We start from the raw sequence: 10,325 nt of genomic DNA on the forward strand, positions 1-10,325 counted from the left end.
CTATTTGAATAAATGCATGAACATAGAGAATGGGATGGTAATGGAATCACATGAACAACACTGGTAAGCACCTGTAAAATACTATCCCCTTTTTAAACTTTAAACCTGCCTTGCATTATGGTAAAGGATATGTGCAGTCTTGCCATAAGGCCAATGCATGAGGAAGATGTGTGTATTGTCCTTGCAGACATCCTTCGAGTCCAAGTCGACCTGACCTGTACTCTTAGACGTAATTCTATTGCCAAAGCTAATTCCTATGGAATCCCATTCCCACCATCAATTGTATTTTATGTCAATACTATCTCAAAATGTTGAGATATGTAAGTCAAAAGATCATATAGGTTATGTTTCTTCATTTGTGGCGATTTCCATATATCCACGTTGCAGAGATCAATCAGCACAGCAGGGCCGCTGGAAAATGTGTGGCAAGCTGACATTTGCCTCAGCACTTTTTTCTTCTTTCATACCAAATACTGACACAAAAGCATGGAAAAGAGGGACAATACTGTTCTTTTTATTGGTATTTACACATTACAGTGTAAACAATGGTTGAAATAATATATTGCACACGTTTTATACTTAATAAGGCACGAGGGGGTGTGGTATATGTCCAATATATCACGGCTAAGGGCTGTGCTTATGCACACGCATTGCAGAGTGCTGGACACAGCCCTTAGCCGTGGTATATTGGCCATATATCACAATTCCCAGAGGTTCCTTATTGCTATAATAAACTGGTTACCAATGTAACAAGAGCAGTAAAAATAAATGTTTTGTCATACCCGTGGTATACCACGGCTGTCAGCCAATCAGCATCCAGTTTATGAATTAAAATATAACATGGGAACATGTTTTTTAGAAGTAGGATTGTATATGCCCATACACAAATATTAAATCATACTTTAATTGATCTACTTTTGTGAGTGTTTCATATTAACCTGACTTATAATTGTTCTATTCATTTAGAAGACTAACTGTGTTTTTGTTTTACTTAGTTTTTAATGTATGTTTTGTTGAAATACAAAACTAGTACAGGCAGTTTACCGTGGAATACGTTGAAATTGCAGTGTCTCTACGTAGGTCAAAATTTGTCCGAAGAACCTAGTAGGGTATATTTTATCTTCTCTAATTTACTTAAAGTGTAAAACATCTTTCATCCACACAAAATGAGGAGAAGAGGGCATTTTCCACCGAAGTAAAATCAAACTCAAAAAGGCTATAAAGTCAGATTTATAATTTGCCAGTATCAAAGTATCAGGTATTACCCCAAATAATGTTATGGCAGTAGGAGCAAAAAGCGCCTGTGATACTTTAGATATGGTATAAAAAAATGGCAGACCAATAGTTATGTAGAGGAGGGCAGGACCAAAACATATGTTTCAATGAAGCAGGAACTTGCTGACTGACACCTGTCACAAACAGGGTCAACGTCAGGTTAGATCTTAGAGAGTCTGAGTTTAGTCCAATGAGTGAGGTGGAGGATTTAGCATTGGATTAAACCATGTTTGACACAAATAGAAGAGGAGTGGACACGGTGCAGAATGGACACGGTGTCATCAGTAAACTCATCACCTAGACCTTGTTCCCATAACATTGTAATAGCTGTGAATGAAGGATTGTGAAGAGAGTATGTTTGATCATAGCTATGAGAGATAATACCTTTTACAGTTGGGGATGGTGTCAAAAAGACATCAGTGGAAGGGCCCACGGGAAGAGTGAGGAATTGAAAGGTTATGTCACGAACAAAGCTGCGCACTTGTAAATGTCTAAAGAAATTACTATTCAAAAGGTGGAATTTATCTGAGAGTTGTTGGGATAAGGCTCCATCTACTAAGGAAGAGCTTTTCAAAGTGATGTCTAAAACTGGTTCCAGGTCTTGAGAGTGTTTTTTACCAAAATATTTTTGGTATAACCTGAAGTAGCAGAGTTAATAGGAGTGTGCCAAAGCAGCCAGTGAAGATGGCATACAGGAGCAAACCATGCTGGAATGATAGTTTCTTCACAAAGTATTCACACTCCTTGACTTGTGCAATGATTTGTTGTGTTACAGCCTGGATTTAAAATGGATTAAATTGAGATGTTTGGCACTGGCCTACACACAATACCCCATAGTATCAAAGTGGAAATATGTTTTTAGAATTTCTAGCAAATTCATAAAAAATGTAAAGGTGAAATGTCTTGAGTCAACAAGTATTCAACCCCTTTGTTATGGCAAGCTTAAATACATTCAGGAGTAAATATTTGCTTAACAAGTTACATATGTTGCATTAACATGATTTTTTAATGACTAACTCATCTCTGTACCCCACACATGCAATTATCTGTAAGGTCCCCCAGTCAAGCAGTGAATTTCAAACACAGATCCAACCACAAAGACCAGGGAGGTTTTCCAATTCCTTCCAAAGAAGGGCACCTATTGGTAAATGGATAAAAAAAACAGACATTGAATATCACTTTGAGCATGGTGAAGTTATTAAAATACACGTTGGATGGTGTATCAACACACCCAGTCACTACAAAAATACAGGCATCCTTTCTAACTCATTTGCCGGACAGGAAGTAAACCCCTCAGGGATTTTACAATGAGGCCAATGGTTAGGCCTGCTTGAAAATCTATGGCAAGACTTAAAAATGGTTGTCTAGCATTGATCAACAACCAATTTGAGATAGCTTGGAGAATTTTGGAAATAATATTGGGCAAAGGTTGCACAATTTAGCTCTGGAAAGCTCTTAAAGACTTACCCAGAAAGACTAACAGCGGAGGAGCTTCTACAAAGTATTGACTCAGTGGTATGAATATTTATGTCCATTATATATTTCTGTATTTCAGTTTCAATACATTTGCAAAAATTCCTAAAAACATGTTTTCCCTTTGTCATTATTGGGCATTGTATGTAGATGGGTGAGAAAAATATATATTTAATCAATTTTGAATTCAGGCTCTGACACAAGAAAATGTGGAATAAATCAAGGGGTAAGAATACTTTCTGAAGGCACTGTATGTGGGGTATCTGCACAGATCCAGTACTGAGTTAAATGGAAGTTGGCAGCCCAATAATAGAACTGGAAATTAGGGGGCATTATCTCAGACTTCCAAATGAAGTCTGAGATAATCCCATTGAGTTTGCAGAAAAAAATATTTGGGAATAAAAATAGGTACAGTGCCTTGCGAAAGTATTCGGCCCCCTTGAACTTTGCGACCTTTTGCCACATTTCAGGCTTCAAACATAAAGATATAAAACTGTATTTTTTTTGTGAAGAATCAACAACAAGTGGGACACAATCATGAAGTGGAACGACATTTATTGGATATTTCAAACTTTTTTAACAAATCAAAAACTGAAAAATTGGGCGTGCAAAATTATTCAGCCCCTTTACTTTCAGTGCAGCAAACTCTCTCCAGAAGTTCAGTGAGGATCTCTGAATGATCCATTGTTGACCTAAATGACTAATGATGATAAATACAATCCACCTGTGTGTAATCAAGTCTCCGTATAAATGTACCTGCACTGTGATAGTCTCAGAGGTCCGTTAAAAACGCAGAGAGCATCATGAAGAACAAGGTACACACCAGACAGGTTTGAGATACTGTTGTGAAGAAGTTTAAAGCCGGATTTGTATACAAAAAGATTTCCCAAGCTTTAAACATCCCAAGGAGCACTGTGCAAGCGATAATATTGAAATGGAAGGAGTATCAGACCACTGCAAATCTACCAAGACCTGGCCGTCCCTCTAAACTTTCAGCTCATACAAGGAGAAGACTGATCAGAGATGCAGCCAAGAGGCCCATGATCACTCTGGATGAACTGCAGAGATCTACAGCTGAAGTGGGAGACTCTGTCCATAGGACAACAATCAGTCGTATATTGCACAAATCTGGCCTTTATGGAAGAGTGGCAAGAAGAAAGCCATTTCTTAAAGATATCCATAAAAAGTGTTGTTTAAAGTTTGCCACAAGCCACCTGGGAGACACACCAAACATGTGGAAGAAGGTGCTCTGGTCAGATGAAACCAAAATTGAACTTTTTGGCAACAATGCAAAACGTTATGTTTGGCGTAAAAGCAACACAGCTGAACACACCATCCCCACTGTCAAACATGGTGGTGGCAGCATCATGGTTTGGGCCTGCTTTTCTTCAGCAGGGACAGGGAAGATGGTTAAAATTGATGGGAAGATGGATGGAGCCAAATACAGGACCATTCTGGAAGAAAACCTGATGGAGTCTGCAAAAGACCTGAGACTGGGACGGAGATTTATCTTCCAACAAGACAATGATCCAAAACATAAAGCAAAATCTACAATGGAATGGTTCAAAAATAAACATATCCAGGTGTTAGAATGGCCAAGTCAAAGTCCAGACCTGAATCCAATCGAGAATCTGTGGAAAGAACTGAAAACTGCTGTTCACAAATGCTCTCCATCCAACCTCACTGAGCTCGAGCTGTTTTGCAAGGAGGAATGGGAAATAATTTCAGTCTCTCGATGTGCAAAACTGATAGAGACATACCCCAAGCGACTTACAGCTGTAATCGCAGCAAAAGGTGGCGCTACAAAGTATTAACTTAAGGGGGCTGAATAATTTTGCACGCCCAATTTTTCAGTTTTTGATTTGTTAAAAAAGTTTGAAATATCCAATAAATGTCGTTCCACTTCATGATTGTGTCCCACTTGTTGTTGATTCTTCACAAAAAAATACAGTTTTATATCTTTATGTTTGAAGCCTGAAATGTGGCAAAAGGTCGCAAAGTTCAAGGGGGCCGAATACTTTCGCAAGGCACTGTATACATTGAAAAAGGTAGGAGAATTTAGGAATGATATTCATTTTAACAGAGTTAATTTGACCAGCTAATGATAGCGGGAGTAGTGACCATCGTTTAAAATCTTGCTCCACCCTAGTAAGGAGAGGTGTAAAATGAGCCTTTAAAAGGTTTTCAAGTTTGTAACATGCACCCCCAAGTATGTACATTTGTTGAGAACTACTCTGAAAGGCTGCAGCATTTAAAGGGGAAAGCTAGCTCTTATTCAGATGTCACTTTTAACCAGAGACTAGATCAAATGCATTAAAGATAGCACAATGGGTAAAGATACATTGGGGTTTGAGAAATAGAGAAGCAAGTCATCAGCAAGTGAGACCCTTTGTTTGATGCCACCTTTGATCACTCCCTTTATATGTGGGTTGGATCCAAATGCAGTGAGGGGCTCTATAGTGATGGCAAAAAGGAAGGGAGGTATTGGACATCCCTGTATCGTGCCTCTGAAGATGGAAATAATCTGAGTGGGTGTTATTTGGTTTGACAGGTGCAAGTGGAGAAGTGTAAAGTAACTTGATCCAAGCAATAGATTTTTTTTGCCAAAGCCAAATTTCTCTAAAGTATGAAAACGTTAGCCCATCTCCACTATCAAAAGCCTTCTCAGCATCTAAAGAGATTATAATCTCTGGGAGCTTTGAGATAGAAGGATTATACATAACATTCGTCTGATATTTGAGAAAGAATGTCTATTTTTTATAAAAACCTGTCTGGTCAAAGGAAATAACAGATGGTAAAACCGACTCCAAACGAATAGCCAATAGTTCAGCTAAAAGCTTAACATACACATTGAGCAGTGAGATTGGGCAATAGGACCCGCAGGAGAGAGGATCTTTATTATTTTTTAATATCAATGAGATGGAGGCCAAAGTACTGTTGCTTGACTAATTTGCCAACTCGTGCACAATTAGTCTGTGTTTCTGTCTGATCAAGTGTAACCTACTGATTGACAAGCACAGCTGCAGGTAGCCTAGAGAAGTGCTCTGATCCTATCTGGGCCAGGGGAAACGAATCCTCATGTATTTAAAGCCTAAAATATGCCCAGTTATTTGTGTTAAGAGAAAATCAGAATGTGATCAAATTTGGTTTATATTCAAACTTCGGGTGGCTAGGCTACCTAGGCCTTTTTAATAAAATATTAGTGACTGGAATGAATCAGTCAACACAATAGTGATGACGTACTGTATGAGTCACTTTTTAATTCCAGATGCAGTCTGCTTTGAGTGTGTATAAGATTTTGAGAAGGGTTCAGATTCACCCATGTCAAATCAAATGAAAGTTTATTTGTCATGTGCGCCGAATACAACATTGAAATGCTTACTTACAGGCTCTAACCAATAGTGCAAAAAAGGTGTTAGGTGAACAATAGGTAAGTAAAGAAATAAAACAACTATGTGTTGTGGTAATTGAGTTGTTTGCTCTATAACCTGTTAGTTCATATGCCTTTCCACTGTGATATATAGGCCTAAAGGCAGAGACAAGAAGAAGACACAGTAACGTTAGCAGAATAAATTCAACCATCTCTTTGTTCCATCAGAAAACCAGAGAGCAACATCTATCTGGTGAAGTTCACAAAGCCTTTTGCATGTAAATAATAGTTACATGACCTACAGCATGGTCGAAGAAGGTTAATGTTGACGACATTTTTGAACTACTAAACAACCATTGATTTAGAACCACAGAGAGTTACCGCAAGTCAAACAGAAAACAGGAGCTGCCTCCACTATTCCAGCACCATTTCCATGGTACTGATTTTGTGTGTGTACTGTATGCACGCGCATAAATGCAAGTACAAAAAACATGTTGACCCTACTTGTAGAGAAACGCCAATGCCATCCTCGTCTCTTTCATGTTGCCGAAACGGTCTATGACTCTGTCATACAGTACACACTTTTAGTTTCTACTGTCCCAGACTATCTGGCTAAAATGCTTGCTCACTAGCCTAACTTCCTTTCATGGGCAAAGATGGGCCAGGCCAGCTAGTCTACTACATCTAGTTACATATTGAACTTCCATCCTCTCAGGCCAGGATCACAACAAAATGTATGAATTTATGGTTGGATCAGAATCGCCTTTATAATCATTGGCCAGTACGGAGAATTAAGTAAAACTACAAGTCCAAATCCCTATCTCCATCCATGGCTAATTTAGGAAAGGGATGATTTTAGCTAGCTAGCTAGTCACCGGAGGACAACAAGATGCAACAATGTTTTATTCTTCTGTAAATGATGCTCTGATTTTGATGTGATTGGTGTGAATCCAAATCCAAAGTTGCTTCCCTTGTGACTTTTTTTTGGTGCGCCGGGACCATTTACAGTTGAGCTCACTCAGTTTGGCTCAACACTGATTCGATATTATTTTATTTAACAAACGTATCAAGGGAGGCCAAATGCTCACTGGCTTCCCTTGCATTCAATGCTACGGGCGGCAACAGTGTCATTCTCTTTTTGTCCAGACAGCATCAGACAGATGGGCTACATATGTTGAGAAAGAGGGGAGCTGTTTCACTCGCTTGGATGCTTTCTCAAAGTACAGAGAGCCGAAATATACATTATTATTATTATTTTTTTTTTTTTTAAATATCGGTCCATTTTTTTGTGAAGTCTAGCTTACCTAGGCTTCCATCAGTACACACCACCGGCCACCAGTGAAACACCAGTAGTGAGGGAATGGGAGGCCCATAGTAAACTGTCAATTTGTTCCTAAGGCGACACGTTTCCTGTGCATATATGGTCCCCAGACAAATCTAAAGTGTGCCGCATAGCAACAGAGATTTACTCACTTTTTTAAATGACATATATTCAGTAAAAGGTCAGCCTCATTATGTTGCCCAATAGTATTTTATAACATCAAAGTAAAGCAGCACTGCTTTGCATTCAGCAGTGTTTACTCAGAATCACAACATGGAGGTCAAGGTTTGTGGAATACAGCAGGGAGAAACTTCCACTAGAACACAGAAAGGCTGTTATTTTGACAAGGCTAATTGCTTCTAAGAACACTTTGAAGTGAGAAGTAATGAATCATAGAACGCTCAGTGATTTTTTTCTCCTTCACGGTTTGATCTTCCCTTACATAAAATACCTTTTCCCCCCTTTCCTGGCTGCTGCCAATTTACAGCAGAGCCAGCGCCTTCACGAGTGATTATAAAGAGTAAAACATGATATTATGAAAAGGACTGGAGTTGCTGTAATGTTTGTGGAATATATTTGAAAACTCTCTTGGGGAAAAACTATTGGTTGAAAAATATCACCTTTATAATAAAGTATTTGCAGGCTAAGAATAAAATACAATTCCTAATGTGATGAGTAGCCTAAGCATAGGATACGATTCGGTAACAGTAGTCACTGCATCCTAAAGTAAATTGAAATAAATGTGCCTAAATGATATAATTACTCCTGTCTATACAGAAATAATCAGATCATTCAAAATACTTCACCAGAGACCATGGCTTAGCCACAGAGAATCATTCGCTTATTGTAAAGCTGTGGATTGTTTCAAATCACAAGTGTGTAGTGTAGACCTATAAGCCTATAGTTGGAAAGCTCACAATCTGGGCAGTGTTTGGCAATAAGCCTAGGTGATTATTCAGATGCATCTGTCAGTGAAAAGCAATGCATCTAAAATATGTGTGAACATAATGTATCTTCAGTATAATTGAACATGTTGAAACAAGAAGAAGGGGAGAGGGGTGAAGATATGGACATATCTCTCTCCAGAATGTGCTAAGCAGCCTGTCTCCCGCCAATTCTTGCACATTCACTGTTTATTGTGTTAATTGTTTATATATTTTTTGAGCAATTCCTTATTACATGTCACCAGTAGTAAATGTACCGTTTGTCCCCTTCATTTGGTTACATTCATTTCTGTTATTGCATGGATTAATTAGGCCTACAGTGAAGTTTACTGTGAAGCCGGAGTGGAGCAGCAAAAGGGCGACCAACTCCAAATTAATGCCCATGATTTTGGAATGAGATGTTTGGAACAGGTGTCCACATACTTTTGGTCATGTAAGTGTACATGTTTGACATGGGCAGGAGCAGGCCTTCGAGTCGAGGGCGAGAGAATGCCATGTTCCTTATTTGATATTGTTCCCATTCCCTTGTCGCTAAGTTTAGAATTGTAAACTAATAGAAAATATAAGTGAAGTAATTGCGAGCACTGCTCCACATCACTTGATATCAACCACAAGTGGGAGAAAAGGGAAAGAGAGGGGAGAGGGACAGAGAGGGAGAGAGACCCAACTTAACCAAACTAAACTCTCTGTTGTACAGCAGAGCGTGTACGACTCCAAACCCCCACAGCTGAATAGATAAGAACTGAATAGATAAGAGCACACTGCTTACAAAACAGAGCTGAGAGCTCTCCATGCAGAATGGGCTCCATATATAAATATCCCATGTTTTTTTCTCTCTCCTACTCCTACACCAATCCCATTATCATTTATATGAAAAAAATGCTAAAGAAAACGTGTTTTACAGTTTGTTATTGCAACAACACAAATTCTTACAGTTTTACCATCTCACCAGAAGGGTGTACTGCAGGACCTTAAGCACTCGTACTTCCAACGGCTATGACCTATGGTGTGATATGTGGCGCTATCATCCCCCCAAAAAGCAAATAGAATATTAATGATAGATTAAAGTGTTGAAAGAATGAATATTTCAGACTTTAGTGGCGAATGTCTCTTTGTAGTCTGTTTGTTTTAAGTCACCCAAATCCGCATTCAATTAATCTAGACCACCTCCCTGTTGAAGTAATTGACAATTGAGTGTTCCGTTACTCCCGACCTAGTATAATGTTTGGAAGTGGCCTGTTTTAAGCAATTCTTATAAACGCATAGATTGTGTTAGAATAGGCTCAGATGATGACCAGAGAAAAAAAGAAAGCGAGAGATAGAGAGAGACGGAGAGAGAGCAAAAGAAAGAAGGCAGTTTAAGAATCCAGTTAAAATCCCTTTCTATTCGACCACAAGCTGCGAGTCCTTTAAATTCTCTCCAAACGCCAAACAGACTTCTGCTACTGAGCAGGGTCAGAAATACTTAAACAACCAGCTATGTATCTATTAACAGCAGGAAGTTTAATCCAAACAAGGTCAAGAATACAGTTCTCTAGGAGGGAATTATAGGCAGGGCCAGGCGATTTTTAAAAAGTATTTGATATATATATATATATATATATATATATATATATATATATATATAAACCTGCATTTTGATTATCCGACCTCAAGAGGTCGATATATAGCACCTTCTCACACCACATGTGAATTGTCACTTGTGCATATCATGACCATCTAACATAATTATCTAATTAGTCCAACATAAATTCCCAACCTTATGGATTGACGTTAAATGAAATATTTATCTTAAGGACATTATCAACACAAATATTTAACTTACTGTCTGTTATCAACATTATATGGGACTAATAGGCATTTTATCTAAGAAAATGTAGTCTATTTATTAACAAAGTAGACATTTTCATTCGCTATAGAAATACATGTAAAAACGTAAATG

Source organism: Oncorhynchus mykiss, chromosome 4 (genome assembly GCF_057628025.1).
Source record: "Oncorhynchus mykiss isolate SJ-2025 chromosome 4, ASM5762802v1, whole genome shotgun sequence".
NCBI lineage: Eukaryota > Metazoa > Chordata > Actinopteri > Salmoniformes > Salmonidae > Oncorhynchus > Oncorhynchus mykiss.